The sequence below is a fragment of the Balaenoptera borealis genome (assembly GCF_965194805.1).
Source record: "Balaenoptera borealis genome assembly, chromosome: 6".
NCBI classification, from domain to species: domain Eukaryota; kingdom Metazoa; phylum Chordata; class Mammalia; order Artiodactyla; family Balaenopteridae; genus Balaenoptera; species Balaenoptera borealis.
The window spans coordinates 18,602,395-18,611,350 of record NC_138863.1 but is presented as its reverse complement, the minus strand read 5'-3'; the positions used below and the strand labels follow the sequence as shown (position 1 = coordinate 18,611,350).

Sequence of the window (8,956 nt, the reverse complement as noted above, 5' to 3'; positions counted from 1 at the left end):
GCTTCAAGGGCAAGTTCTGAGGTGCGATCTCTCGGAGCCCAACGTGAAAGTCCGCAAATAGGAACATGATTACATAAATCGCCGCCCATCTGTTCAATGGGATTCCTCGCAGTGCCCTTAAAAATGAGGTGGTTTGAAGTATATTTAGGGAAGGAGACTGAGTGTTTGCTCTTTATGGGGGGGGGCGTGTGTGTGCAAGATACAAAATAGCACAGGGAAGGATCCCTCCTTTATCGCAACAAAAATTATAGATGTCATTTGCATTTTTAAAGTCTAAAGTAGGCAGTAAAACGCTAACAGAAATCATTTTTGGATGATAGAATTATAGGTGGTTTAAAATTTGTCTCTATTTTATCTACATTTTTCGTTTATCTATAATGAACATGTAATACTTTGGCACAATAATAATTCCATATCCAGAATATTTTTGCCCAAAATGTGAGAATCGAATTACATCATTAGAATACATTAAATTTTAAAAAGAACCCTTTTAAAAGTAGGAATTAGGGAGACCTCCTGACAAGAGCTAATATGATTACGTCATTGGGATTTTCTTCTTAAAATCATAAAACTTTGTAGGGAAAGCAGGCTTCCAACCTCTGAACTTCAGGGCTTAGGGAACTGAGAAGTTGTTAGAAGGGTCCTCAAATCCACATGCATATCCAGTACTGTTGCGAATGGAATCGCTGATTTATTTTCCATTGTACTGCATGTGTATAAAGATGCTATCATGATTAACAATATAGAAAATAATTTTAATACCTTTTTCTCAGTCTTGATCCTCTTTGGTCTCTTTGCAGAACTACACTTCATTAAATGTCCTCCCCTTAGACATATTTAATCCTTTAGTCCACGTGTTTGATGTTGCACTGCCTAGTCCTCTCATTCTCCACTGCCTCAGGGATTCCATTCACTCTTTCCTTGTCTTTTTTCTTTTTATTTGGTGTAACAGAAAAGTTACAACAATAGTACAAAGAACTTTCCCTTTCCCTGAACTTGAGAATAAATTGCCTACACAATGCCTCATCACCCCTAATACTTTAATGTATATACTTTAGTGTATATTCTGCTACGTAACCTAATACAATGCTCACAATCAGGAAATTAACATTGATACATTAATACTGTCTAACTCCCAGACCTTACTGAACTTTCATCAATTGGCCTAATGATGAAAAGATCCAGTCCAGAATTATTCATTGCATTTAGTTGTCATGTCTTTCCAGTCTCCTTCAGTCTGAGACAGTTCCTAAGATTTCCTTTACTTTTATGACCAGGATGATTTAGAAGACTACAGACCTATTACACTGTAGAATGTCCCTCAACTTGGGTTTATCTGTTGTTTCCTCATGATTAGATTCAGGCTATACAGCTTTATGCAGCAATATTACAGATGTGAGTGTTTCACTCATTGCTTCATTATTTATTTTGATGCTTAGAATTTCCCAGACTCGGCCAGCTGCCAGGCTGGCTTCTGTCACCACAATTCTTTGAGTACTTCCGTACTTTCTGGCACAACAAGATGTTCCGGGCTCATCTTGTACTTTCTCTGCTCAAGTCCTGTAATCAGCCATTTCTCCAAGGGACTTTGTTTCTTTTAGTAGAGAATGGTATTTAGAAATCAAGATCTGGGTGCCAGGTGTGCTCATTGTTCTTGGGATATCACTGCTTCCGGGCCTCTTATGGAGAGTGCTAGGAAATTTGTGTATGATTAAACACACATTATCTATCTATCTATCATTTATCAAAGTATGTAGAAAACCATGTGTTCACACAATGCCTTCAATTCCCATCCAACACTATAGGATTTATTCTAATTTTCTCCCTTTTTATTTGTGTAACTTCCTTCTCCCTTCTTGTTGGAGTCATCCCTTTGTAAGTAACATGTTCCTGACTGCTGCTGCCGCCCCCTCCACTCCCCTTGCAGACATCCTCTTCTCGCATCTTGGCCTTGATAACCTATGAAAGCCCAGTGTCCACTCTGCCCCCACATGGATGCTTCCCTTTGTTAGCCCCACATCATGGCTTTTCAGCCAGAAAAACTAGTTCAGAAAGGCGGGCAGGCAGGAAGGCTGGAAACAATTTTACTCTCTTGAGGTTTAGATATAATTCTCAATCTTTCCTATTCAGTAAATGCCAAATGATCTTCCTGTTGAAAACTCTGGAGGCACTGGACTCCTTTATTTCTCTGACACCTCACATCCAACCCATCAGCAGATCTTGCTGGTTCTCCTTCAGTTTATATCTAGAGTTTTGTCACATGTCATCTCCTCCGTCATTGCCATCATGGTGCAGGAGACCGTGGTCTCTTGCCTTGAATGACCGCAATTATCTCTTAGCTGATCTCCCTGCTTCTGCCCTTACAAACTACCAGTATACTCTATACACAGCAGCCAGAGTGATCCTTTTGAAGTATTAATCATGCAGTGCACCTCCTCTGCTCAAAATTGTCCAAACTCTTCCTATTTCACTCAGAACAAGAGCCAAAGTACTTATAACGACAGGGCCCTACAAGATCTGGCTCCCTACCACCTTCACCTCACCTCCTTCTACTCTGCCCTCATCCATTTTGCTTTAGCCACACTGACCTCCTAGAAGTTCTTTGAACAAAACAAATTGTCCAACCTCAGTGCCTTTGCACTCATTATTCTCTCTGCCTGAAATATGTTTCCCCTAGAAAACCACATGGATGTTGCCCCCCTGCATTCAGGACTTGACTCAAATATCTCTTTCCAAGAGGGGCCTTTACAGAGCATCCTATCTAAAAGAGCAGACATTCTCTTACCTTTACCTTCCTTTATTTTTCTTCAGAGTATACATCACATATTTGATGTATTTGTGTATTTGTTTACTGTCTGCCTCTATGCTCCATAATGGAAATTCTGTGAGAGCTGAGACTCTCTCTCTCCCCCCTCCACTCGCTTTCTATGGCAAGAATGGTACTGAGTACATAGTAGGTACTCAATAGATGTAAGTGAATGAATGAATGAAATGTCTTTGAGAATGACTACCAATCTGTCTTTAGGCCCAGTCTTCCTTTGTAGGATCTTTTCTGAAGTTCTGGCTGCCAGCTAAACATGTTTTGCCATGTGTCTGTGGCACCACAAACTAAAGCTTTATCAAGGCAGTTTCATGATCTCATGTATGTATTTGTTAATATAAGGAATGAAATTTTGTTTTGTTCCCTGCTGTCTTCTTAATGCCTAGAACAGTGCCTGGCATAGAGGAGGCACTCAGTGTTTGTTAAATGAATGAATGAACGATTTCCCCCTCAAACTAGCTCTCCCTGGTTTGCTTCTTCTCTTTGTAACATCATCATTTTCCTAGTTACTAAGGCTCAAAACTCCTGTCAACTTGGACTTTTCCTTCTCCTTTCTTTTCCATATTCCATGAGTGGCCAAAACCTGCCCATTCACTCACTTCATCGGCACTGTCAATATCATAGTTCATCACACACCTCAAACGTCACAACGGCCTCCCAACTGGCCTCCTCAATCCATCTCTATCAGATTTTTCAATTTTTCTCTCCCCTAAAGTGCTCTGATCATGTCATTTCCTCTGGCTGAAGCTTTCAATGGGCCTTTGTACCAAATAGGGCTCTTAATTGCGAACAGTAGGCATGGACTCTGGTTCACTTAGGCAGAAGAGGAATTTACTGGAATGATATCAGGCAGCTCACAGAATTGACAGGAAGTCTCAAGAATCAGGTTCAGGAAATAGGCAGGAATCAAGAGAAGCTAGGCAGCCAGAACCTTATTCAGGTCTTGTTCAGGAGCAGCCTGATTAGGGGGCTGCTTCCTCTGGGCTCTGGGCTGTCTCTCACAAGGCCACTACCACCCTGAGACCTGACTGGTGCTGCCTTGAATCATAAACAGTCATCTGCTTCCTGGGGTCACTTGCCGAAGATTCAGAGTCCTGAGTGGGATCATTAATTTGGCACACTGTTGAGGTCATAGTTCTGTGACCTTCCTGCCCGGGGGTCAAGGGATGTCTCATTAAGACATCAAGGGATGTCTCATTAAGACATCCACTAAGGACGATACTCCAACACAGGAAGGAGGCTCAGATGCTGGGCAGCCTAAGAACCCAGTGTGTACCCACATACGGGTTCCTGAGCACGTCATTGAAGCTCTCCACCATCTGCCACAAACCATCACCTCTAGTTTTTTCTCCCTTGCACAACATGTTCCACTGAAGCAGGATTACATGCAGTCCCCTGAGCTGATCCTTCCTGCCTCAGCTCCTTGTAGCAACTGATCTCCAAAGATGGTTCCTATTGAACCACTCTTCCTGATATTCACACCTAAGTATTGTCTCCTGCCCTTGAATCTGGGCTGGCCTGTGATTCATCTTCATGGATAGCATGCTGTGGAAGTGACACTGCATGACTCCCAATGACAGGGCATAAGAAGTCTTGCAGAGGTTTCCCTGGTGGTGCAGTGGCTAAGAATCCACCTGCCGGGGCTTCCCTGGTGGCGCAGTGGTTAAGAATCCACCTGCCAGTGCAAGGGACACGGGTTCGAGCCCTGGTCCTGGAAGATCCCACATGCCGCGGAGCAACTAAGCCCATGCACCACAACTACTGAGCCTGTGGTCTAGAGCCCGCGAGCCACAACTACTGAGACCGCGTGCTGCAACTACTGAAGGCAGTGCACTCTAGAGCCCATGCTCTGCAACAAGAGAAGCCACTGCAATAAGAAGCCCGTGCACTGCAACAAAGAATAGCCCCCGCTCGCCACAACTAGAGAAAGTCTGCGTGCAGCAACGAAGACCCAATGCAGCCAAAAAAAAAAAAAGAAGTCTTGCAGCTTCTGTCTCAGCCTCTTGGAATATTTACTCTAGGGGAAGCCAGTCACCATGTATGAAGTCCATCTACTCTGAGACAACCATGCTATGAGGAAATCTAAGCAAGCACATGCAAAGGCTGTGTGGCGAGAGAAATTCCTGGCTAGTCCCCATCTGTTTCAGCTAATTCAGATGAGATGCCAGACTTGTGATTTTAAAAAGCCACTTTGGATATCCAGCACAGTTGAGCCTTCAGATGACTCCAGCCCCAACCTCCACCTGACTGCAGTTGCATAAGAGATCCCAAGTGAGAACTGCCCAGCTGAGTGTCCCATAGGACTGTGAAGATAATAATAAATTGTTATTTTAAGCCACTAAAATTGGGGGTGGTTTGTTCCACAATAATAGAGAATCAAAACAGCCCCTTTGTGGTATATGTTTTGCTCTCTCTGGAATGTTCCCCTACTCTCCTATCCTACCCATGTACCACTCATATCTGCATTTGTCAAAAACCTGCTTAGTGTGGCTCAGGGCAGAGGAAAGAGCCATGCTTTAGGGGCCAAACTATGGGTTGAGAGGGGTTGAATCTTAATTTAGTCTCACTATCCCTGTGACCTTGGACAAAATAATTTCTCTGGATCTCAATTTCTGCATCTGCCATATGGAAATAAAAACACATGTCTCCTGGAGTTCTTCTGAGTACTAGATAGAAAATATGTAAAATATCTATGCAACTCGTCCATTTCAATCTCATTGAATAGAGGTCTTCAGGAGATACCCAGCTTTCTAGACCTCCAGCAAATGGCACTCCCAAAGTCTAATTCTTGTCACTTGCAAACTATATGGTTTTGGACAAATCCTTTAAACTTCTTTGAGCCTTACCCTCCTCATTTGTAACACGGGTTTGATGATAATATCTGTGTAATGGGGCTTCTTGCCTGGGCTAGGGACTGGGCTGTCTCATGGTATTAGGCAACACTGCCCCCTTGAGACAGAACACCCAGAACCCTTAAGCCAGGTCCCTTAACCTATATGACATCAGCAATCCTTTGGAAGAGAACGAAACCATGCCCACAATTTGGGTTTGGGGATGAACAGACATGTCTAGTGGGCCAGGGACTGTGGTGGACCCCATACCACAGGGAAGAACAGCAGAAGCTCCAAGAGCGCATCACCCTGAGTGAGAAAGGGGTTTCAGTGGAGGGGGGGAAAGGGTGCATCGAACAGAGCAGAGGGAAGACTGTTGTTTGGAATGGTGTGAGGCTGGATACGACCATCTTGTGGCTCAGTGCATCCCCATCTCCCACTCTCCCAGGGCCTTCCTTGTGAAGGAAAGATCTGGGGTATAATGGCAAAGACAGGGGTTACCAGGGGCACACATATCTCTACCATCGGAACCCTTTTGAGAAGAAGCAGCAGCAGAATATCATTTTCTACCTCAGAGAGGGAGAGGCATGCCAGGAGGTCATGGGCACAGGAGCCCACTATATGATTCCAGTTGCATCCTGTGCAAAAACAGGGAAAACTAATTTCTGCTGGAAGGCAGAATAGTGGTTACCCCTGCAGGGGAAGTAGTGACTAGAAGGAAACATGAGGGGGATTCTGAGAGCTGGTAATGTTTTGCTTCTTCATCAAGGGGCTGGTTACACCAGCATGTTTATTTTATAAAAACTTGAGTGCACTTAAGATTTGTGTGCTTTTCTGTATCTTACTTCAATAACAAGTTAAAACACACACACACACACACACACACACACACACACACACACACACCTGTGTGGAAGATAAGCAGTCAATTCCCACTTCAAGCCCTTTGAAGTGCAGCCACATCAGCTAAGGGGGTAAGAGATTAGTGAGCTGGAGGCAAGGACCACCTGGTACCTGGCCAGACTTATTTCATTTCTCCCTCCATTCATTCACTCTTTCACTTATGGTTTATTTAGTATCTCCTAAACATTGAACACTGTACAACATGTAAGGGGATAAAAAAAATTATTAATAGCAGTGGCTTCCACCTATTGAGTGCTTATTTTGGAGTAGGCCCTGAACATACAGACCACTCACAATAATCCCATGAAGTATCATTACCCGCATCTATCAGTGAAAGAGTCTCAGAAAGGTTAAGCAAGTTGCTCAAGGTCACGTAGCAAGAAAGTGTCTAGATTTTCATATGAACCTGAGTCTGTGTGAACCCAAAGCTGGGACACTTTTCACTGAGCTACGCTCTCCTCTAGGAATCTAGGGGGAGGAATGATCTGTTCACAAATTGTTCTGCCACGAGGCTTTAGAGCTGGAGTCAGACTGGGTTCGAATTTTGGTCGCATCCTTTTCTGTGACCCTCGGCAGGTTCCTTCACTTTTAAGCCTCAGTTTCCCCATCTGTATAATGAGGGTAAACATCACATTCTAGTGAACGCCTAGAACAGGCAGTCATTAATATTTTTGCAAAACTCGACCAGGGCCACAGTCAGGCATGGTCACGGGGTGGAAGGCGAATCCCTGACGCCCGTTATCTGAACCATTAGGGCCCGGTGGACTTAAGTGAGCCGGTGGGCCTTTATAGACCCGTTCGGGCTGGTAGAAACGGGCCGGGCGAAGAGCCTGTGTCCCAAAGGACACCCAAAAAGGGCCACCGCCTGCAGACCTACGAGAGCGGCTATGCGGGTCGGCTCGGCCGGCGAAAAGAAGCAATATCGCGAGACCTGGCGGGACTAACGGGTTTCCAGGCCGGAAGTGAGGAGGCGGGCCCGAGGGAGCGCGCTCCTTTTGAAACCTGCGGGAGGGGAGAGTGGGTTGGAGGTCGCTGTCCCTTCTGGGAACCGATCGAGCGCTGCAGGAGCGGGACGTTAGGTCAGCGGAGACCTCGGCATGGGATTAGGCCGGGAGTGGCCACAGCTTCGTTCATTGGGCAGCTACCCGGGGCCGGCCACGCTCCGTGAGCCACTGTGACGAAGCCCCTTCTTGTCTCCCCAGAGCTCAGCCCGGGCCGCTGCACCTCCCTCCAAATGTGGATAAAGTTCCCACCCTTTGGCTCAGCCTTTTAAGGAGCCTTTGTGGCAGCAGAGGTGGTTTGCTCTGACACTAACCAAACTTCACTTTCTGAACGCCCACTTACCCAGGCCCAGTCTATGGCCATGGAAGGGATCTTAGCAACGTGTTTACAAGATAATGTTTTTATAAAATTAGCAAAACTAACATATTTTAACCCACATCTGTTAAGACAGCTGCCTCTTTCCACTGGGACTTTCCTATCTGGGAGCACTGAAGTAGCTAGGGCATCTTGGGGCATTTTTAAGTAGGGTCTTCCCGTGAGTAGGGCTTGAGTGTGTCTACTTGGCCTGCCTTTGGGTTCTGGGTTGTGCAGAGTTTAGAGTTCAGAGTTATCTTTACTGAGAGGCCCAGTAAAGATAAAAGAGAAAAAGTTGTGTTTCTGAAGTGTCTCCAAATCTCGGATGGTGGCAGCCTCCTCATCCACCCCTGCCAGCGATGAAAGAAGGCCAGGATCTGGTGAGAGAGAACCATCAGAAGAACTGCAGCCATGGGTCCTCCCTCTGTGTCAGGGTAAGTTTGGAATTCTTGAACAGAAACAGAATCAGCTGGTGAACCGGCTGTGAGTGAATATGCATGCAAACATGTCTTTTGTTGTTTCTCAAGCCAAGTATATTTTTGGTCTGTTTCCCTGGAGACTGGAATAGGGAGAGGCTTTACCAAGTGTAGTATAATTTTGCCGACTTCACTTCCCTTCCAATTCCCCAAATTAGTCATCCTGTCTCTTCACCTGGACTGATTTTGTCCAAGGTCACTAACTTCTTTGTTGCTAAATCTAACTTTTCAGTCTTAATCTTAATTGACTCTCCTTTGCTACCAATGCTCTTTTCAAATGTAAGTCCTATCCACCTCTACTTAGAATCTTTCAGTGGCTCCCCTTTGCTTTTAGGATAAGACCCAAACCTCCAACCTGCATGGTCAGACCCAGTCCTCTCCAGTGTCGTCCCAGTCACACACACTGATCTTTCATTTCTCCAATGAGCCACGCTCTTTTCCCAATACAAAACTTTTGCACGTGTTCCTTCACCCATTTTATATATGCCTCAGTTTATCTGTTAACACCTCAAAAACTGTGGGACAGTAAATTTCTGTTACTTAAGCCACTCAATTTATGGTACTTTGTT

At 45.0% G+C, this 8,956-nt stretch overlaps 1 long non-coding RNA gene across 2 annotated transcripts in view; it reads left to right on the top strand.

Moving 5' to 3' along the window:
- Window positions 1-4,453: 4,453 nt before the first annotated feature.
- The window catches only part of LOC309630788, a 38,366-nt gene continuing 33,863 nt past the window's right edge, over window positions 4,454-8,956 (top strand). Inside the window, exon 1 of one of the 2 annotated variants that reach the window (XR_014245936.1) lies at window positions 4,454-8,345. This is a non-coding gene — a long non-coding RNA (uncharacterized lncRNA). The remainder of the gene's footprint in view (window positions 8,346-8,956) is intronic. The other variant, XR_014245935.1, reaches the window with a different exon arrangement.